The 23,376-nt window shown below is 41.3% G+C and overlaps 1 protein-coding gene and 1 long non-coding RNA gene across 2 annotated transcripts in view; one reads left to right on the forward strand and one right to left on the reverse strand.

The window, feature by feature from the left end:
- Window positions 1-65: 65 nt before the first annotated feature.
- Window positions 66-23,376, forward strand: part of TAF4B (TATA-box binding protein associated factor 4b) — a 120,447-nt gene continuing 97,136 nt past the window's right edge. Inside the window, exons 1-2 of the mRNA XM_070452770.1 lie at window positions 66-845; window positions 22,116-22,220. The gene's annotated coding sequence lies outside the window, so the exon portion shown is untranslated. The remainder of the gene's footprint in view (window positions 846-22,115; window positions 22,221-23,376) is intronic.
- Window positions 6,529-23,196, reverse strand: LOC139030386 (uncharacterized). Its single transcript, XR_011482745.1, has 3 exons — window positions 22,939-23,196; window positions 9,377-9,567; window positions 6,529-8,503 (listed from the first exon to the last, which is right to left on the reverse strand). It is a non-coding gene; the product is annotated as an uncharacterized lncRNA (long non-coding RNA).

The raw sequence follows: 23,376 nt of genomic DNA on the forward strand, positions 1-23,376 counted from the left end.
CAGTGCCTTATTTTTAAGCAAGCTTTCCAGGCAGTGCTAGTGGTAAAGAACCTGCCTGCAAATGCAGGAGACGTAAGAGACGTGGGTTCAATCCCTGGGTTGGGAAGATCCCCTGGAGGACGGCACGGCAACCCACTCCAGTATTCTTGCCTGGAGAATCCCATGGACTGAGGAGCCTGGCAGGCCACAGTCCATGGGGTTGCACAGCTGGACAGAACTGTAGCAAATTAGCACATGTTGTCATAGTTATCTTACAAGTTGCAGTACAGTCATCTGTTGGTGTCAGCCCCTGTGAACACCAAAACCTGCAGATGCTCAAGACCCTTGTACAACAAAATGGTGGAGTATTTGCATGAGCCTACACACGTCCTCTTGTTTACTTTATTATTTCTTCCAATTGTATTGAGATACAATTGATAAGGGCCTGGTGGCTCTGCTTGTAAAGAATCCACCTGCAATGTGGGAGACCTGAGTTTGATCCTTGGGTTGGGAAGATCCCCTGGAGAAGAGAATGGCAATCCACTCTAGTATTTTGGCCTGGAGAATTCCATGGACTGTGTAGTCCATGGGGTCGCAGAGTCGGACACAACTGAGCAACTTTCATGTAAAAACAGATTCTGATTATGTATTACGGGCTTCCCAGGTGATGCTAGTGGCAAAGAACCCACCTGCCAGTGCAGGAGACGGAAGAGACGTGGGTTCAATCTCTGGGTCTGGATGATCCCCTAGAGAAGGAAATGGCAACCCACTCCAGTATTCTTGTCTAGAGAATCCCATGGACAGAGGAGCCTGGCGGGCTACAGTCCATGGAGTCACAAAGAGTTGGACACGACTGAAGCATGCAGGTAATTGATATGCAACATGGTATGTTTTAGGGCACACAGCCTAATGATTTGATTTATAAACATTAAGAAGTGATTGTCACATTAGGTTTTAGTGGACTTCCAAGTTTAGTGAACATCATCTCACATAGATAAAAAATGAAAGAAGCAAAAAAATACCTTTTTCTTCTAGAGAACTCATGATTTATTCTTCAGAACTTTCATAAATAACACAGCAGTGTGAATTATATACTTATCACATTGTACATTATAGACATAGTATTTATGTATCTTATAACTGGAAGTTTGTGCCTTTTTGATTGCCTTGATCCAGTTACCCCTTCCTCCAATTCCTGCTTCTGATAAACACAAATCTGATCTCTCTTTGAGTTAGTGAAGTGAGTTTGTTATAGAAGTTTAATTGAACTACAACAGTATGTTAGTTCTTGCTACACAACATAGTGATTTGATATTTCTACCATTTCAAACTGATCACCCTAAGTCTGCTTACAGTATGTCACCACACAAAGATATTACATAGTTGTTGACTGTATTCTCCACACTGTGTGTTTCATAACCATGACTCAATTACTTGGCAGTTGGAAGTTTGTACTTCTTAATCTCCTTCCTCTCTTTCCTCCCTTTGCCTCCCTCCTCTCTGACAACCACCTGTTTATTTTCTGTATCTATAACTCTGTTTCTCTTTGTTTTTTGTTCATTTGTTTTGTAGATTGCATGTATAAGTAAAATGCAGTACTTGTCTTTCTCTGTCTGACTTATTTCACTTAGCCTAATACTCTCTAGGTCCATTCACATTGTCACAATAGCAGGATTTCTTTTTTATGGCTGAGTAATATTCCATTGTATGTGGGCATATGCATGTTTTCTTTATCCATTCATCCATGGATGGGCACTTTGGTTGCTTCCATATCATGGCTATTGTAAATAATACTGCAGTTAGCATAGGGGTGCATATATCTTTTCTAATTGGTGTGTGTATGTTTTGCTTTCTTAGGATAAATACCCAGGAGTGGAACTGCTTAATCTTATGGTACTTCTACTTTAAATTTTTTTGAGGAATCCCCATACTGTTTTCCATAGGGGCTGCACCAATTCACATTCCCACCATCAGTACACAGGGTTCCCTTTTCTCAACATTCTCATCAACACTTGTTTGTTTTCTTTTGCATAACTGCCATTCTGACAGGTGTGAGGTGGTATCGTGTTGTGGTTTGATTTGTATTTTTGTGATGATTAGTGCTTTCCAGATGGCACTAGGGGTAAAGAACCTGCCTACCAGTGCAGGAGACAAAAAGAGACGCAGGTTCAATCCCTTGGTCAGGAAGATCCCCTGGAGAAGGGCATGGCAACCCACTCCAGTATTCTTGCCTGGAGAATCCCATGGACAGAGGAGCCTGGCGGGTCACAAAGGGTCAGACACAACTGCATGACTTAGCACAGCACAGATGATTAGTTATTTTGAGCATCTTTTCATGTGCCAGTTGGTCATCTGGATGTCTTTCCCAATGTCTTTTGCCCTTGTTGAACATAGAGTGATGGGCAGGCACCACATAACTGTTGAATATGTCAACGTATTGCATGCATGGTCCCTGAAAGTGGATTCAGACCCTGGTTAGGTCAAAATGGGGGGACCTCCAGAAAGAGAGGGATGTGTTGCTAGGCCACACATGGCCCTGGGAAGCCATCTCATGAAAGTGCATTCACCTACTGCTCATCCTCACCAAACATTCTCTTCATGCTAAGTGAAAGTCAAAGTTACTCAGTCGTGTCCAACTCTTTGTGACCTCATGGACTGTACAGTCCATGAAATTCTCTAGGCCAGAATACTGGAGTGGGTAGCCTTTCCCTTCTCAGGGGATCTTCCCAACTCAGGGATTGAACACATGTTTCCTGTATCGCAGGCGGATTCTTTACCAGCTGAGCTACAAGGGAAGCCCAAGATTACTGGAGTGGGTCACCTACCCCTTCTCCAGGGGGTCTTCCCAACCCAGGGATCAAACTCAGGTCTCTTGCATTGCAGGCGGATTCTTTACCAGCTCACCTACCAAGAATTAAAAAGATATGGTCCTTGTCTTGAAGAGGTCACATCACCAAATAATTGAGCCCATTCTTATGAGTTATATGAATAATGCAGTCTATTTCCCTTAAATCTGTGGATTTAATATGGAGTATGGAGTATGTTGCTAGTAGTAATTTCTGGAATAACATTTAAATCTTCCCTAGTAAAACACAAAACACTAGACCTTAAAGGAAATGAGATGTATTTTTTGTTAATCAACAAAAAGGAGAAGATACCTTCCTCTCCCAATTTCCACCTCTAATCTGAGGACAGGGCCTTTTCTACCTCTGGATGTGTTTGGCTCTACATGGATACTGTACAATGTTAATTACTCTCTTCTGAACCATACCTCAGCTGTGTGGGTCCCATGTTTCCTAGGCGTGGGGTGAGGGGAGGAATGGGGACACATCATCCTAATGATCCGGTTGTAATTCCACCCCTTAATTTTACTAAACCACTACTCACACACTGTTTACTACATGCCAGACACTGTCTTGAATTCCTTGAAAACATTAACTCACTGAATTCTCTTAACCTCTAATGAGACACACTCTATGGTTTATGCCCAAAGACACATTTCTCCCCAGTCTTCCTCACAAGGCTGCATCATAAGAGGCGAAAGCTTTTATATCTCATTGGCTTTATTCCGCCTATAACTGGCATGAGCATCAGCTTGTTTTTGACTCGATTGCTTTGTTTTACTTTGGAAATCTAAGTATCAGGTTTTGCTGATTTATACATATATCTTTTTTTTTTTTTTAATGTGAAGTTTTAACCAAAATATGGGGCTTCCCCCTGGCTCAGTGGGTAAAAAATCTTGCAGTGCAGGAGACACTGGAGACCCAGGTTCGAGCCCTGGGTTGGGAAGATTCCCTGGAGGAGGAAATGGCAAACCACTCCAGTATTCTTGCCTGGAGAATCCTATGGACAGACGAGCCTGGTGATCTACAGTCCAGGGAGTTGAAAAGGGACATGACTGAGCGATTAACTTTAACCAAAATACACTCAAACATTATTGCTATTTAAAATGTCAGTTTTCTTTTGTTGGAAAAATGCAACATGCAAGCACTCTGTGCTTTTTCTCCCTTGTATCTTCAAACTGAGATGATCACAAACATTTGGTTCTGGGGATCAGCTAGACAACTTCTCTTTCCATCGTTAGGTTATCATTAACTAGATAGTCTGAAAAAACAGGCAAAGAAGCAAACACTGGATAAAATCTAACAAATCTTAAGTACATGCCCTTTAAATGCAGAACTGAACTCACAGGAAGAAAGGGAAATCCCTGAGGCCAAAACCAGAAAAAGGTTTGAGAATCAGAGCAGATGTCAGTGCTGCCCAGGAGAAAGCTGGACTGGTATAGGTAATGCGCAAACTAAAGATGAGACCCCCCCAAAAAATGACTTAAAAACACACCTACCCTCACTGGGTTACTTGGGTTATGGCAGCAAACACTGCATATCAGTGGGTACAGAATAAGCTCTTTAATAAATGGTGAGAGGACAACTGGTCATCCATTTGGAGAGAAAGACAGTGGAATCTCTACTTGACACAGTTTAAACAAATCAGTGTCAGATGAATTAAAGACCTACACATAAAACTTTTAGAATGCAGGAAAAGATGAGACCTTGTTTCTAAACATACAAAAATGCTAACACTTAAGAGATGGATAATTCAACTACCTGAAAATGTAAGCTTCTCTATATCAAAAGATACCATAATGGAAAACTAGGAATAAAATAAATAAACACCTTAAAATACTAGGAATAAACCCACCATATGACCCAGAAATCCCTCTCCTAGGCATATACCTTGGGGAACCAAAATTGAAAAAGACACATGTATCCCATTGTTCATTGCAGCACTATTATACAATAGCTAGAACATGGAAGCAACCTAGATTTCCATCAACAGATGAATGGATAAAGAAGTGGTACATATATACAATGGAATATTACTCAGCCATAAAAAGCAACACGTTGAGTCAGTTCTAATGAGGTGGATGAACCTAGAGCCTAGTATATATACAGAGTGAAGTCAGAAAGAGAAAGGTAAATGTTGTATTCTAATGCATATACATGGAATCTAGAAAAATTATACTGAAAAAATTATTTACAGGGCAGCAATGGCAAAACAGACATAAAGAATAGACTTGTGGACATGGGGAGAGGGGAGGAGAGGGTGAGATGTATGGAAAGAGTAACATGGAAACTCACATTACCATATGTAAAATAGATAGCCAACAGGCATTTGCTGTATGTCTCAGGAAACTCAAACAGGGGCCTTGTATCAACCTAGAGGGGTGGGGTAGGGAGGGGAGGGACATGAGAGGGAGGCTCAAAGTGGAGGGGATATATGTGTATAACTATGACTGATTCATGTTGAGGTTTGACAGAAAACAAGAAAAGTCTATAAAGCAATTATCCATCAATTAAAAAGTAAATAAGACAAAGAAAAAAAGAATGTGAAAAGACTGGCCCCATGGGGGAAGATGGGGGAAGATGTTCGTAACATGTAACTGATAAAAGGTGTGTATCTAGAGTTTATACAGGACTGGTTCAAAGGAATGAACACCATGCAACAGAAAATTGGATGGACCATTTAAACAGACGTTTCACAGAAGAGGACACCTGAACGATTTTCTCTTCATGAGAAGCTTATTAAATGAAACTCTACCCTAATCCAGTAAATACATATTGTAGCTGTGATGAGACACTATTTCACAGCCATCATCAAGCTGGCAAAATCTAACACCGTATAAAATGTCAGTGAGCATTTAGAGCCCAAGAAACTCCAGTATACTGCTATTGGACTTTGGACTACTACACCTGCTTTGGGGAGCAAGGTAGTGAGATCTAGAAAGTCAAAGAGGCATGTGTCCTTCAGCCAGTAATTCTACTCTGAAATATGTAGCCTACAGAAAACTACACTATATGTGCATAAAGATAATCACCGACAAAGGCATTGCTTGTGATAGGAAAAAAAATTAGAAATAACCTAAGACTCATCAACAGGAGAATGACTGAATAAATCATGATTTATTCAAACAGAGCATACCATACAGTAGGGAAAAAGAAGGCATTACCGTGACATGTATCAACAAGAGTATGTCTCCAGAGCAAACACTAAAGCCAGTTGTGACAGAGTACACAGAATGGACTGTTTATAGAAAGCTTGAAGAGCTACAAAATAAAGATAGTGTTCATCAGACACAGCCAGGTAAAACAAGAAAAGCAAGGGAAGAGATGTTGCAAAATACAAGACAGTGAGTCCTTCTGTTGGGAGCCTGGAGAGGAATACACAACGGTGAGGCTTTTGCAAAACTTGGTGGAGAGAATGTGTGTGTTCACGTCATTAATCTCTGAACTGTGCATGTCAACTATCTACACTTATTATGTGTCTCACAATTGTAAATCCAAAGAACATTCGATGCAGAAAAAGATTAAGGAAGTTTAAACATGCATACCTTGCCTTTAAACACACATACTTAAACAGAAGCACACTGTTTAAGAAAAAATGGAAAGCACGCATAACTATAACATTGTGTTGTCTGTGTATTCATATGTAGTAAAAATAAAAAGCAAAATCAGGAGGGTTGGAAGAGAAGGGAACACAAAGGGCTTCAACTGTATTTGATACATCATATTTATTTCTTGAATAGTGGATGGAATAAGAGTTGATTACAGTATTCCAGAGACAACTTGGCTTCTTTACTAAGGTTAGAACTTAATCCTCTCTAAAAATTTCTTTCACCCTCATTCCTGGTTATCTTGAGGAAGATGATCAAGAGAGTGAAGTAATGAAAGACAGGACAAGGTCACCATCATCTGAAGTGAAATCATGACTAATTCTCTTATGAGCAGATCCGTAGTTTGCACAATAAGTTTCAAAAGACATTTGAAAGTGTTAGTCACTCAGTCGTGTCTCTTTGCAACCCCATGAACTGTAACCTTCCAGGCTCCTCTGTCCTTGGGTTTTTCCAGGCAAGAATCCTTGAGTGGGTAACCATGCCCTACTTCAGGGGATCTTCCCAACCCAGGGATCAAACCCCAGTTCTCCTGCATTGCAGTCAGATTCTTCACCATCTGAGCCACCAGGGAAGCCCCCTAGTAAATTTCTACTTGATCTTGGAAAAGGATGTGGTTGAAATAAATACTCTCAAGTTTGAAAAAAAAATCTCATATTTCATATTTCCTTAGGGGGTCTTCATTCCAAGTATTCCGATGCTGTGTGTAATTTAATGGAATATATATATATATAAATTATATATTAAGATTCCTTTAGACAGAAATTAAACAATTTATCATGATTCCACATACATTTTGAGTAGTTATTGACCAGGTCATAAAAATGTCTCATCTAATTAAAAATTAAAAGAAGGCTTTTCACTGTATTTTTAATAGACAGCTATAAACATACATTGTGCTTTACATAAAGTGGAGAAAAGAGATAAGATTTTCTTTCAGGAGGCGTATATCAGAAATAAACAACATAAGAAGTGCATGTAATAGTCTCATTGAATGAAAATGTTTATACAATTAACTCTTATTTTTAATAACTAATATATGTGTGGCTCAGCTAGTAAAGAATCCATCTGCAATGTGGGGGAAATGGGTTCGATCCCTAAGTTGGGAAGATCCTAGAGAAGGGAAAGGCTACCCACTCCAATATTCTGGCCTGGAGAATTCCACGGACTGTATAGTCCATGGGGTCGCAAAGAGTCGGACACAACTGAGTGACTTTCACTCTTCACATGATACATAATTTTTTAAAAAACTGTATAGGCAAATACAGCATAGTCCATCCAATTTTTGTCCCCCAGTAACAGTTCTCTTCCTGGAGGCAAACCATGTTATCAGTGTGTTCCCACTGATATTTTCAGTTTACTTCTATTGATATTCCATACATATACAAACATGAATACCTCTTTTGGTGAAAATGGTATCACACTGTATATACTGTTCTATATTTTGACTTTTTTCACTTACATGTCTTTGATGTCTTCCCATGAGAAGAACATTCTTTCCAATATACAGATGTAAAGTTAAGATTCTTAACCAATCTTCTACTGATGAACCTTACTGTTCATGGTGCTGCTATTGCAAATAATGTTGCAAAGAATGAACTTTGGATTGTCATTCCCCATATTAGACGTATATTTTCAGGGTAAATCACTAGAATTAGAATTGCAGGGTTAAAAGTATTTTACACAGTTATACAAATGTGTGTTTCTCCTAACAGTGAGTGAGGGTCCCTCCACTATACCTTTCCCATTGTTAGTTGCACTGGCTTTGTATGGTGTCAACTCAGCTGACCTTAGAATGACTTCCCCAATTCTTCTTTCCTGTAGGGAAATTTGCACAGTATTTGAAGGCAGAAGAGAAGGAGCTCAGAGTAGGGCACTGGTACTAGAGCAGCTTGCAAGGGATGCTGGGTTGCTGGCTCACTTTACTGGTGCGGGGAGGCATCCAGGCTCACAGCTACTTAGCTCCTCCAGATCCTGCCAAATCTCCTCCTTCACATTCTTCGCTCACGGATTCCTTGCTTGCAGCTTGATGGCAAAGGACCCCAGCTTTCCTGCAGGTCACCAGCAGCATCAAGCCTGCAGATGGTGAAAGATACATGAGGGCACTTTTTGTCCTCGTGGGTTACAGCCTGTTCTCATCCTCCCCATTTCACATCCAGCTTATCTTCCTGACTTCCAGAATGAGCTGACTACAGAGGCAGCAGCTTTGCACAGACCTCTCCCTCAACTCCCACAACCGTGTGAGGTCTACTTCCTCTAGAAAATTGCTTACTCATTATCACAGTGATTTTGCTTCTCTAACTGAACTCAAACTGATAACAATGGTGCGTCAAACTTTTTTGCCCAGAAATAGGTGAATCTCAATATCTATTTACTTTTTGTTTTTAAAAATTTCCCCAAATAATTTTGATTCGCACATCTCTTATGAATGATGTAGAACATCTTTGAAAAGTTGAAAGTTTAGCCGCACAGTCGTGTCCGACTCTGCGATCCCATGGACTGTAGCCTGCCAGGCTCCTCCGTCCTTGGAATTCTCCAGGCAAGAGTCCTGGAGTGGATTTCCATTTCCTCCTCCAGGGAGAACATCTTTATGTTTGTCTAAATGCCTTTTGAGGGCTTCTCCTGGTGGCTCCTCGGTAAAGAATTGTACCACAATGCAGGAGACCGTAGGTTGGATCCCTGGATCAGGAATCTCCCCTGGAGAAGGAAATGACAACCCCCTCCAGTACTCTTGCCTGGGAAACCCCAGGGACAGAGGCCTGTGGGCTACAGTCCATGGGGTTGCAATAGAGTCAAACACAACTTAGCAACTAAACAGCAAAAAAGCCTTTGAATTTTCCTCTCATTGATCCTTCATATCCTTTGCCTAATTTTTCCAATAAGTTTTGGCTTTTTCCACATCAATTTGTATGAGTTTTTACTATATTTGGGAAATTACGTTTTGCTTACATGTTAAAGCAATGCTAGCTGCTACAGTAGATGACCACACACAGAAGTTTCTCAATAACAAATCCCATTGCTGCTTGCAATCCTCCAAGCAAAAATCTAGGAACCACGATTCTTCCCATTTTGTGGCTCTGGCATCTTCAGCATGCCATTTTCAAACACTCCCGAGACTTTTGTGTCCATCTAGATTTAACCTAGCAAATGGGGAAAGAATTTGGAGTACCAATTGTAATTAAAAAAAAAAAAAACTTGGTATACTAGAAATAGAAGAGAACTTCTTCAACATGATAAAGGGTGTTTTTAAAGGACTCAAAGCTAACATCATACTCAACGGCCAAAGACAGAAAGCTTTTCCTTTAAGATCAGGAATAAGACAAGGCTGCCTACTTTCACCTCTTCTATTCACCAATATATAGGAGGTTCTAGTCAGAACAACTGGGCAAGAAAAAGAATTAAAAGGCATCTACATTGTTAAAGAAGACGTAGTATCAATTTTGTTGCCAGATGTTTATTAGTTCTAACATTTTTCAAATGGAATCTTCAGAGTGGAAAACAAAGATGCAGGATAAAAAAAAAAATTCAGATGCATTTTCTTAAAAGATTTTTTTTTTTTTTGACGTGGGCCATTTTTAAAGTTTTTATCCAATCTGTTACAATATTGCTTCTGTTTGATGTTTGGCTTCCAAGTATGTGGGATCCTGGCTCCCTAACTAGATTGAACCTGCACTCCCTGCATTGGAAGGTGAAGTCTTCCACTGGACCACAGGGGAAGTCCCAAGTTAGATGCATTTTATACACTGACAATGAACAATTCAAAAAGGAAATTAACAAGTTCCATTTACGATAGCATCAGAAAGAATATAATACCGAGGAATAAACTTAACCAAGGAGGCAAAAGATTTGTGTACTGAAAACTGCAAAGCACTGCTGAAAGAAATAAGACACAAATAAATGGAGAGACACCTTGTGTTCATAGACTGGAAGACTTCATATTGTTAAGATGTCAACAGTACCCAAAGGCATCTACAGAGGCAATGCGATCTCTATCCAAGTCCTGGTGATGTTTTTTTTGCAGAAGTAGAAAATTTCACCCTACATTGAAAATTCAAGCACTAATCATGGTTTCCTATGTTTTCATTAAAGACCACCCAAGTGGCTCAGAGCTAAAGAACCCACTTGCCAAAGAGGAGATACAGGTTCGATCCCTGGATTGGGAAGATCCCCTGAAGAAGGGAACGGTAACCCACTCCAGTATTCTTGACTGGGAAATCCCACAGAGGAGCCTGGAAGACCATGGTCCTTGGGGCCGCAGAGTCTTTGTTAACTAACGTAAACTAACGAGTATTTCTCATACTTTAATGAATTTATAAATTTAGGATCTTGTGAAAACACAGGTTCTGACTCAATCAGTCTGAGGTAGGTCTTTTCTGTCAAGTCCCCAGATGATGCCTAGACGCACTGGCATCACCTAAGTACTCACTATGCCTGATTAGCTCAGGATTTAGGAGACATCTACCTACATGGAGCCTTACTCTGGTCTATGAGACCTGCCACCCCTCACCCTCCCCATACCTCTTTGCTTCATCTCTTGCCATTCCTACCATCCCTCATTCACCTCAAGCCACACTGGCCTCCCTGCTGTTCCTCATAAACAAGAAGCACATTGCTGTCTCAGAGCTTTGGAACTGACCGTCCTCAGCCTGGAGCACTCTCCCCACATGCTCCATGGGCAAGGCTTGCTCCGGGGTGTGCCTGCTAAGTCACTTCAGCAGTATCCAACCGTTTCAGACCCCATGGACTGTAGTCCGCCAGGCTCCTCTGTTCATGGGACTCTCCAGGCAAGAATACTAGAGTGGGTTGCCATTCCCTTCTCCAGGGGATCTTCCTGACCCAGGGGTCGAACCTGAGTCTCCTGTGACTCCTACATTGCAGGCAGATTCTTTACCGCTGAGCCAGCGGGGAAGCCCGGCTTGTGCCTATACTTCCATTTGTGCACAAATGTCACTGTATGGGCAGGTTTTCTCTGATCGTCATTTGTAAAACAGGACTCCCGCTACCCCCAGACCTAACACCTGAAATAAAGGTTTGTGTTTACTGACTGTCCCCCATCCAAATTATAAGTTCCATGTCTATTTTATTCATTAGTGTATGGCCAGTGCCAAGAACAGTCTGAGCTTACAGTAGGTAGTTAACACATACTAAATGGATGAATATTAGACAGCCATTTACTTATATTACAACTTAAAACCCCCAAATCAGATACCAGTTGTCTCCATTTTCTTACTTAAAATCGCTGGCTAAGATGAGATTGTTTTTTGCTTATTTTAGTATAATATCATATTTGTTGACAATGGCATAAAGTTATAGGAAAGAAGTTTTGAAAAGTTCTCCAAATGATGTGTTTGGTGAGTTATCATTCTGTCTTTGAAATGCATATAGCATGTGAGTGGATTACATATATGAGGCTGGCCCACCTCCACTAGGAATTCAAGGACAATTGAAGGCCACCTTTTTTCAGACATGGTATTTGGAATCTGCTGACTGTGTCATGTGTTCTGTATGCCCACTTCAGTTAAGATCTCTCGGCTAAAAGAAACAAAGATTGACTCCAGCAAGGATTCAAGGAAAAAAAGGCTCTTGCTGGGAAATATAAAACTGGGGAAAAGAGCACCATTTTGCCTTGTAGGGACGGCACTGCTAGAAATCTCAGCGTCAGGAACTTTTGGATCTTAATTCTAATGTTGAAGCAGGAATATGATCACTTCCTTTCAGCACATCTGTTCTTCTCTCTCTGCTGTCTGACTTTCTCAGCCTCGTTTTCTTTCTTTAACACACTGCTTATGCTAACTCATGGCTTCTTTTCCTTTATAACCTTCTGGCTTATACATATGCATTATGGCCCGTCTTGCCTCTCTTTCCATTATGATCGTGTAGCTTCAGCTCCCATAGTTAACTTCTCTTCTCTTTTCAGGTTCCCAACAGAAATTCTGCATGAGTAAATGTGTTTGCACCAGCTGATATTTTTTGCATCTGGCCTGGGTAGGATATCTGCCTTTGGGCCAGCTTCCTGTTGCTTGTCCAGTCAGGAGTGGCCAGTGGCCAAGTGGTTCCACCCTGTGATGACCTTTGTATCAGTAAAGCAGTTCTCTTTCGAGGGGCTGCATGTATGACTGAGGTGGGGGAGTACCCACATGCTTCCTCAAAACTTCTTTCCTTCTCCTTTTCATCGACGGGAGCTGACTCTGGAAATTTCTTATGACTCACCCCAGGCCCAAGAAGCCTTTCCTCAGGCTGGCTAGAAGCCCGATCTCTGTGAGTTTTTGTTGGGATCTGTCTCATACTGTCTAATAAGTGTTTCACACTTGTACCTTCCACTTTAGTGTGAGCATCTCTGGCTAAGAAAACTATACTTTTCACTTAAAATATTTATGACATGTCAAATATTGATGGTAATTGGTGATAATCATCAATTTCTTGCCTCTTACACATCCACCTTTCTTTGCCCCTTTTCATGATAGTAGACCTGGTCTCTGGAAACCTCTCTCCGTTGCCAGCTGTGAAATGCCAAACTTCGCCAATAGAGGGCGCAGAAGACACACTGCAGAGCCGCAGCAACAGGCTTGTGGGTTCCGGTGACCTCCCCAGGTGTAGAGAACCCGCCTGGTTCTCTACAGGAGAGGCAGGTTCCATCCCTGAGTCGGGAAGATCCCCCGAGGAGGAACCGGCAACTCACTTCAGTACTCTAGCCTGGAGAACCCCACGGACAGAGGAGCCTGGTGGGCTACAGTCCTTGGGCAAAGAGTCAGACACGACTGAGCGCGCACACACTCACAGATCCGCGGTGGCCCTTTTCCTCTGGCAAGCTTCTTCATCACTGCCAGGCAGTGTGCTCCATGCCCTTTTTGAGAGTTCTGAATCTCAGCCATGGGGAGTCTCCTCTGGTAATCTCTGGGTCTTTCAGTGTTCACTCTCCCTCTAGCTGGAGGAAGTAGATGCTTTTTTTGCACCTGCTACTCTAAGGATGCCTTAGAGCACAGGTCCCCAACCTCTAGGAACCTAATGCCTGATGATCTGCGGTGGTGCTGATATAATAATAATAAAGGGCACTATTAATAAATGCCCTGAATCATCTGGAAACCATCCCTCCTACCCCTCGTCCATGGAAAAACTGTCTTCCACAAATCTGGTCCCTGGTGCCAAAACGGCTGGGGAATCACTGCTAAGAGTTCTGCTTCTTTCAGTAGTAAACCTCCTTCCAGAAGTTAAAAATTCTTTACATTTTCCCTCTTCAACTAGCTTAGTAATAGTTGTCCTCTAAATGGACCCTGGCTAATATAACATGTAATGAGGCTTTTATGGTGTTTTTAAATGGACCCATAAATAAATAACATAATTTTCTCCATTTTAATTTCTAACATGGTAAATATTGACAGATATAATCCATACAGAGAAAAGGTTTTAGGGATCCTCAAAAAGTTTTAATAGTTTAAATGTTTCCTGAGATAAAAATGTTTGAAAACAGCTGCTTTATTTCAAGTCTTCTTCGTGTTTTGTTTTGGTTTTTTTTTTCCCAATATTTATTTATTTTTATGGCTGTGTTTGGTCTTTGCTGCTGCTGCAGCTACTCTCTAGCTGTGATGTGTGGGCTTCTCATTGTGGTGAATTTTCTTGCTGAGGAGCCCAGGCTCCAGGGCACATGGGCTTTAGTAGTTGTGGTGCACGGGCTTAGCTGCACCAGAGCATGTGGAATCTTCCCTGACGAGGAACTGAACCCATGGCCCTTGCATGGGCAGGTGGATTCTTAACCACTGGACCACCAGGGAAGTCCCTTCTCAGTGTTTTGCCATACTAATCCACATTGCATATCTGAATTTAAACCCAGATCTAATGTATATAAAGCTGTAGGTGAGGCTGACAATATTTAAGTCTTGAAAACTTGAAACCTTTTTTTCTCATTCAGAACTTTAAAAAAAATTAAAAAAGAGGTCACTCCTTAACAGTTAACAATGTGGTAGTGGTGGTTTAGTCGCTCAGCCGTGCCCAATTCTTTGCAACCCCACGGACTGTAGCCCGCCAGGCTTCTCTGGCCATGGGATTTCCCAGGCAAAAATACTGGAGTGGGTTGCCATTCCCTTCTCCAGGGGATCTTCCCTGCCCAGGGATCAAAACCCTCACCTCCTGCTTGGCAGGCAGATTCTTTACCCCTGAGTCTCCTGGAAAGCCCAGTTAAAAATATAATTAAAATGAAATACATCAGCTGGGATTACTTGACATGACATGGAAGATACAAGGAAGAATTTGGTGAAACTTAGAAGGCAGATAAGATTCTCTGGGAAGGATACCTGGAAACAAACTGAGAGGTGGTGGGTGAAAGCTCAGTTTTGACTGAGATCGTGACTTCCTTCCTTCTTACCACAAAAAACTCATGATACTGTGTCAGAAACTGCAGGTTAAATGGCAGGTTAAACGGTAAAGTTTCTGAAAGAAACTCAGAGTCTACAGGGGAGACTGGGAAGTAAGGACTATACCAAGAGAATCTAAAGGAGGATCAACCAAGAGGATGTGGGGATATTTGTAGGGGAGAGGGTCATAGAAGACTTCTTTGGGAAAGTTCTTCCCCCACCTCTTTGCCTGGTAAGAGGCACCTGGCATCACAAGAAGTCAGGTGTGGGAAAATGAGGGTGGTAGCCAGAAGTGATGCCGACCAGTGGTCACATCACGATGGGACCTCTAGTTCATGTCTATGTTTTATTCTGGGGACACTGAGGGAGAGGGAGGGGCATATGATGGGTGGGAGGAGGGCATGGAACATTTTTAAGTATGCAGGAAACCACAAATTTTTGTTTTGTAAAGGCAAACATCAAACAGACCACGTGAGGAAATATTACATCGAGAACAAGACTAGGAAGCATATCATTGTTATTATTCGACACTTCCTTGGAGGTCATATCTAACCAGTGCAATAAGACTACAAAAACACACGATCTACAAATCCATTCATTCAGTTGAAAATATTTATAAAACATCTACTATGGGTCAACCATTGACCCATATTTAAGGACACAGCAGTGAACAACAAAAGAGCCTTGATTTCATCAAGCCTCATTCTAGAAGAGCCAAACTGAAATCTGACCTCTCAGCATTTCACGTAGTTCAACCCTTGCTTCTCGACTTCAACTCTTTTGATTTTTACTTTTTTCTTTTTTTTGCCTTGGTATCCTGACTTCACACTTTTTGTTTTCTCCCCGTATCTCTCTAGCCTCTCTCCTCCTTCCCCAGTTTCACTTTATTGGCTTTTTTTCCTATGCTACCATGAAATGCTGATGTTTGATATGGGCTCTTCTCTCTTTACTGTACTTGCTTTCCTTCCATGATAATATCCAGTCCTATACTGTGTTATGAAGTGCAGCTAGAAAGGTAATATAAAACCTAGTTTTGGTTTCACTTTCAAGTTCTATTCAATCTTTCTTGAACTCTTGATCTTTGCCATCTCCAATCTTCCCCATTATTGTGAATGCAATCACTAATCTACCCAGTATCTCAAGCTATAAACTGACAGTCACTCAACACTTTTCCCTCCCTAAGCTACTTGGCTCAATTTGCCACTAACACCCACAGATTTTTACTATCAACATATATTTCAAATCTGCCCACTGCTACTACCCTATTTCAGTTCAGTTCAATTCAGTTGCTCAGTCGTGTCCGACTCTTTGCGACCCCATGAATCACAGTACGCTAGGCCTCCCTGTCCATCACCAACTCCCGGAGTTTACTCAAACTCATGCCCACCGAGTGGGTGATGCCATCCAGCCATCTCATCCTCTGTCGTCCCCTTCTCCTCCTGCCCCCAATCCCTCCCAGCATCAGGGACTTTTCCAATGAGTCAGCTCTTTGCATCAAATGGCCAAAGTACTGGAGTTTCAGCTTCAGCATCAGTCCTTCCAATGAACACCCAGGACTGATCTCTGTTAGGATGGACTGGTTGGATCTCCTTGCAGTCCAAGGGACTCTCAACAGTCTTCCCCAATACCACAGTTCAAAAGCATCAATTCTTTGGCACTCAGCTTTCTTTATAGTCCAACTCTCACATCCATACACGACTACTGGAAAAACCATAGCTTTGACTAGACGGACCTTTGATGGCAAAGTAATGTCTCTGCTTTTTATTTTTTTTTAATGTCTCTGCTTTTTAATATGCTGTTTAGGTTGGTCATAACTTTCCTTCCAAGGAGTAAGCAACTTTTAATTTCATGGCTGCAGTCACCATCTGCAGTGATCTTGGAGCCCAGAAACATAAAGTCTGCCACTATTTCCACAGTTTCCCCATCTATTTGCCATGAAGTGATGGGACCAGATGCCAGAATCTTAGTTTTTTGAATGTTGAGCTTTAAACCAACTTTCTCACTCTCCTCTTTCACTTTCATCAAGAAGCTTTTTAGTTCTTAACTTTCTGCCATAAGGGTGGTGTCATCTGCATATCTGAGGTTATTGATATTTCTCCCAGCAATCTTGATTCCAGCTTGTGCTTCATATGCAGAGTAACTGTTATTATATTATTACAAACTAATATAACGTGTCTCCTAATATGACACAGAGGGTATAATATCACTTATGCAGTATTTCAGACAAAATGCATAACCTGACTCTGCTTATGAGGAAACAATAAACAAATGCAACGGAGGGCACTCTACAAAATAAATGTCCTGTTCTCTTCAGAAATGGCAATATCATGAAAAAGAAGGTAAAAGAACTGCTCTAGATTGAAGGAGACTAAAGAGATATAAAACTGTGCACAATCAATGAGTCTGGATTGAATCCTGGGTTAGAAAAAAACTTGCTATAAAAGAACAATATTGGGAAATTGGCAAAAATTGAAAAAGATATGTTGATTTAAGATTTATTGACTAAATAGTTGTATCAATGTTAAATTTCCTAATTTTGTTAATTGTACTGTGGTTATATAAACCCGTGTTTTTAGGAACTATAAATTGTAGTATTTGGGGGTAATGAGGTGTCTTCAATTTAATTTCAAGTGGTTCAGGGGAAAAGTGTATATGGAGTTGATTTTCATTATTTGTAGTGATTATGTTCTATTAAGTTGCAGAGCACTAAATTAGCAAATACTCAAAAAATTGTGCCTAGGGGAAACATACAGTTAAGTTCCTGTAAGCCTCTAGTTATTTTTTTTTCCCCACCCTTCAATATATTACCTTGTTCCTTGTGTGATATTAACTTGTTTCTTGTGTGTTTCTGTTTGTGCGTATGTGCATGCTAAGTCCCTTCAGTGCGTCCGCCTCTTTGTGACCCTATGGACTGGAGACTCCCAAGCTCCCTGGGATTCTCCAGGCAAGAATACTAGAGTGGGTTGCCATGCCCTTCTTCAGGGGATCTTCCCAACTCAGAGACTGAATCCACCTCTCTTGCATCTCCTGCATTGGCCAGCAGGTTCTTTACCACTAGCGCCACCTGGGAAGCCCATGTTTAAAGATATCTTTTAATATATATTTAATATATACTGTTGATTCATTAACACTAAACTCAAAACCAACAGTGCCGACTCTTTGTGACCCTATGGACTATACAGTCCATGGAATTCTCCAGGCCAGAATACTGGAGTGGGTAGCCTCTCCCTTCTCCAGGGAATCTTCTCAACTTAGGGATCAACCCAGGTCTACCGCATTGCAGGCGGATTCTTTACCATCTGAGTCACAAGGGAAGCCCATGTTTCTATTTAAAGATACTTTATTTAATATATATATATATATTTTATTTAATATATATTGTTGATTCATTAACACTGAACTCATAACCAACAGCACTATTACTCATGCCTGGAATTGACCAGGGAGAATATGTTTCAGATGGGGAAGGCTTTTAAGGGGAGGTGAACCACTGTGTGAAAAGGCATTGGTTTTCATACCAATGAGGTTTGAGAGAAAGTTTGCGACATCTGGGAAATTCCTGTAGTTGTATATGGGGCCAGTGGAAGGTGCCCAGCTTTGTGAATTCAGTGACGTTTCCTGGATATTATGGACAGGAGATGAGGGAGAACTTAACTGTGTGTACAGATTTCAAGTGTTACTAAGAATACATATTTTAAGAAAAAGTTTGTTAATTTTTGATTATGTAAATACTATTCATTCATTGTTTTAAAAAAATTAGAGCACACAAGAGAAATTTTTTTTAAAAAAGATCACTTGGACTATCCCCAAATAGAGACGTCCTCTGTTAACAAGATTGGTGTATAATCTAGATTTTCTTCTGAGCATCTGTTTATTGGTTACAAATATTTTTTAATTTACAAAAAAATGGAGTCATACTTTGTATCAGTTCAGTTCAGTCACTCAGTCGTGTCTGACTCTTTGCAACCCCACAAACCACAACATGCTAGGCCTCCCTGTCCATCACCAACTCCCGGAGTCCACCCAAACCCATGTCCATTGAGTTGGTGATGCCATCCAACCATCTTATCCTCTGTCGTCCCCTTCTCCTCCTGCCCTCAATCTTTCCCAGCATCAGGGTCTTTCCAAATGAGTCAGCTGTTCGCATCAGGTGGCCAAAGTATTGGAGTATCAGCTTCAACATCAGTCCTTCCAATGAACACCCAGGACTGATCTCTGTTAGGATGGATTGGTTGGATCTCCTTGCAGTCCAAGGGACTCTTAAGAGTCTTCTCCAACACCACAGTTCAAAAGCATCAATTCTTTGGCACTCAGCTTTCTTTATAGTCCAACTCTCACATCCATACATGACTACTGGAAAAATTACAGCCTTGACTAGACAGACCTTTGTTGGCAAAGTAATGTCTCTGCTTTTTAATATGCTATCTAGGTTGGCCATGACTTTTCCTCCCAAGGAGTAAGCATCTTTTAATTTTGTGGCTGCAGTCACCATCTGTAGTGATTTTGGAGCCCAGAAAATAAAGTCAGCTACTGTTTCCCCATCTATTTGCCACTAACGTCTTTTTTTTCATTTAACTACATGCCATGATCATTGTTTTTCATAAATGCACCTCTAAAAGTATATATCTTAATGCTGTTTAATATTCCAGAGTGTGAATAGATTTCTTACATTAGGATCATTCAGCTGTATCCACTTTTTTGAGGACCTTGACTTTTAAATACTAAACACTTTTTAAAGTGGCTCAGACTTCATTAACCTTTAATGAAGCCACCCAAAATTGAAATTATTCACGAAGTCAAAACTCTTTAAGAGTTTGAGGAATTTCCTTGTGGTCCAGTGGTTAGGTCTTGGAGTGGTGGGGTTGGGGGCAGGATCCTGCAAGCCATATGGCAAGACCAAAACAGAAAGAGAGTGAGCCACATTCCTTTAAGAGGAAAGGAGTGATACAGTGGTGTTCTGTTGCAGAAAGTATTTAAACAATCTGACGCAAAACACAGATACTGACTAGGCTCAAGGTACAGAACTTGAAGGCACACAGTCGTTTCTGGCACACTTTGAAGGTGAGGCCACAGCCATCTTAGTCAAATCGTTATGTTTTCTTAGGCAGATTTTTCAGCTGATCTCATTTCACAAATAAAGAAGGTTTCCTATTTAAATCCTAAAGAGTAGTAAAGTTCTACTCTTTTTGTGGAGACTGTAGGTACTTGGAAAATCAAATGGCCAATAAGAATAATTGACACCTTCTACTTGGTAACTGTGTGTGTGTGTGTGTGTGTGTGTGTGTGTGTGTGTGCGCGCCCAGTCATGTCTGACTCTTTGTGATCCCAAGAACTTGTAGCTTGTCAAGCCACTCTGTCCATGGAATTTTCCAGGCAAGAATACTGGACTGGGTAGCCATTTGCTACTCCAGGGGATAACTATACCTAGTTAAATTGTTTGTGTCTGTGTGTAAAAAAGGGCTCCCAGACGGCTCAGTGGTAAAAAAAAAAATCTGCCTGCCAATGAAGGAGACATAGGTATGATCTCTGGGTCAGGAAGATCCTCTGGAGGAGGAAATGGCAACCCACTCCAGTATTCTTGCCTGGAAAATCCCATGAACAGAGGAGCCTGGCAGGCTACAGTCCATAGGATAGCAAAAGGTTTGACATAACTGAGTAACTAAGCATGCATGCAGTATGTAAATAGTAAAATATTCAGAACATAGATTTTATATTTGTTCAGTTTTATCACCTGAGTTAATAAGCAGAATATCTGGGCAATAAATGACTTAATCCCTCATTTAGAAGGTGCTAAGGGCTTTCCTGATGGCTCAGCAGGTAAAGAATCTGCCTGCAATGCAGGAGAGCTGGGTTCGATTCATGGGTCGGGAAGTTCCCCTGGAGAAGAAAAGGCAACCCACTACAGTATGCTTGCCTGGAGAATTCCATGGACAGAGGAGCCTGGTGGGCTGCAGTCCATGGGTCGCAGAGTCGGACATGACTGAGTGACTAAACACTCACTCACACTCAAGGGATTCCCAGGTGGTGCACTGGTAAATAATCCACTTGCAAAATCAAGAGACATAAGAGACATGGGTTTGATCCCTGGGTTGGAAAGATCACCTGGAGGAGGAAACGGCAACCCACTCCAGTATTCTTGCCCAGAGAATTCCACTGACAGAGGAATCTGGCAAGCTATAGTCCATGGGGTGGTAAAGAGTTGGACAGAGTGACTGAGCACATACACACATGATCTGAATGTTTGTATCTCCCCAAAACTCATTGCTTGAAATCCTAACGCCCAAAGGTGACGGTATTAGTAAGCCGGGGCTTTGGGGAGGTGTTAAATCATGAAGGTGGAACCCTCATGAATGGGATTAGTACACTGGACTAAGGTAAATGAACAAGGATTTTCAACATCTTTAATTTCACAAATATTTTAACAGCTAAATCTAATAAAGTGTTAGTCACTCAGTCATATCTAATAAAATCAAGATATAATCTTCCCCCTACATTTTTCTTTTCTTACATAGAATGCATTTTGCCTCACTATATATACTGTTTTATTATTATAAATTTCTATAGAAAGGAAATGTAATAAACACAATTATTCCTAAACTCCCAATTCAGGACAAGTATTGTAGTTACTTGAACTGGGTAAACAGGAGTAAATTTTTAAGTAGAAAATTAAAGCTCCCATTAGCGCAGCAAATTACCAAGCAAATGTAAACATTTAAAAGAGAAGTGTCCAAGGTCACCTTAAAGAGAAAGTATACTTCCTCAGTCAGGTCTCTTTGTAACTTGATAGAAGTTATTTACATACCTAAATACAGTATGTGAGTTGGGGGTGGGGTTTAATGGAGTTTTAGAAAAGGGTAGTTCTCAGAGCAAACTTCTGACCCTTTCTTTCTTCAGCTGAACAATTTGTCCAGCGTGGAAACAGCAGATCTGAGATTCAAATCCACTAGGTGATTTTGCTTCCCTGAAAATGTTGCATTGTTGTTGTTTAGTCACTAAGTCGTGTCCGACTCGTCCAACCCCATAGACTGTAGCCCACCAGGTTCCTTGGCCCATGGGATTTCCCAGACAAGAATACTGAAGTGGGTTGCCATTTCTTCTCCAGAAAATGTTGCATGGCTCCATTTAATTCATTTACTTAGCAAATAATTACTAAATACCTTTTCAGTGCAAAGTACTTTGCCAAGAGTTGTGTGTGGAGGATCTAAGAATCACTAACGGAGTAGTGGGAAGAGACGTACTTTGGGATCAAACAGACTGGTTAGATTCCCAGCTTCATGGATAAATTACTCCTTTGCAGTTTTTAAGCCAGTAACATGAAGTTTTGTTTTTTTTTTTTAAAGGAAGAAAGCAAGAAGGAAATATAAATATCTGTGACCAGGACACAAGAAATGCTCAATAAAACTGCTTTTCTCTCTTCAACTCCACTTGGAGGAGTTTTCTATAAGGTAAGTGATTAAGTAAGCCTTCATAAAATGGGGAAGGGTGTAATTGATTTGGGTCTTAAGGGTTCTTGATTTGGACTGGTTGAGATATGGGAGAGAACAAACTCAGCAACTGACGTGTTTGGATTGGAAGTAGATCCTGTTCTCTCAAACAGACTAGGAGGGTGAGAACAGGAAGCTGCAAAAGTCAGGATGCCTTTTATAATCTCATTCAGTATAGAGCAGGTTCCTAAAAACACAAAGTTATGAGGACAACAGCCTGAAATCAAGGCATCTTCTCTGATTAGATCTACGCGGCAAGTTTTTCCGTATTTGATTGTATTATTGATTCATTCACCACACACTTTTGATTTATTCAAAGAATAACACAGCACTTAAAATCTACACACTAGAATGTGGCCAGGAATCAAAAGACACTGTCCCAGTTTTGAAGCAGACACATAAACAATTTAAATACGTTTAGAGTTGATAAAGAGTCAGGTAGCACAGCTCTGAGAAGAAAAAGAATTTTTCTTGGGTCAGCTCAACTCTAATTATACGAAAATAAACACATTTTACCAACTGTAAAATTATACGCCACGCTTAAACATTGAAAAAAAGAAAGGGACATTAAGTTTTGTTTTTTTTCCCCCTCGAAGTGTCAAACGTAAAGCTCATTCTAGCGATGCTTTTGGAGCTAAAGCCGCAGAAAAACACTGAGGAAGCGTGACTGAGTTCTTACTGTTAGTGCTCTCCGAAATCGGTCCTCCACATCGTTTCCTTAAAAAGTAGAAGCTTATGGGAAACACAGTCTTGGCTCTTCAAGGAACACGCAACTAGACACACCAAGCAGAAAGCAGAACGCGGATGCCGCAGTTTTCCAAGTGCGGTCTGCCGTTCCCACGTGGTGGATTTTTGGCAACTCGCCCCGCCTTCCTCCCAATTCAGGGGAAGATTCTAACGCCCTCTGGAGCCGTCCCTAGTGACGTCACGAGCGCGATTCCAGTCTGCGGCCAATCACGCTGCCGGATTCCGGGGGAAGCCCGGGGCGGCGGTGGCGGCCTGTGCGCGTGCGCGAGGTCTCCGCGTGGCTATATAAACATGGCTGGCGTGGCCGCGCGGCGGGGCTGTGCGGAGCGCGCGTAGGGGGCTTCTGGGCGCTCTGGCTTCGTAGGTTTGA

The sequence above is a fragment of the Odocoileus virginianus genome, chromosome 22, assembly GCF_023699985.2.
Source record: "Odocoileus virginianus isolate 20LAN1187 ecotype Illinois chromosome 22, Ovbor_1.2, whole genome shotgun sequence".
In the NCBI taxonomy this organism is placed as follows: domain Eukaryota; kingdom Metazoa; phylum Chordata; class Mammalia; order Artiodactyla; family Cervidae; genus Odocoileus; species Odocoileus virginianus.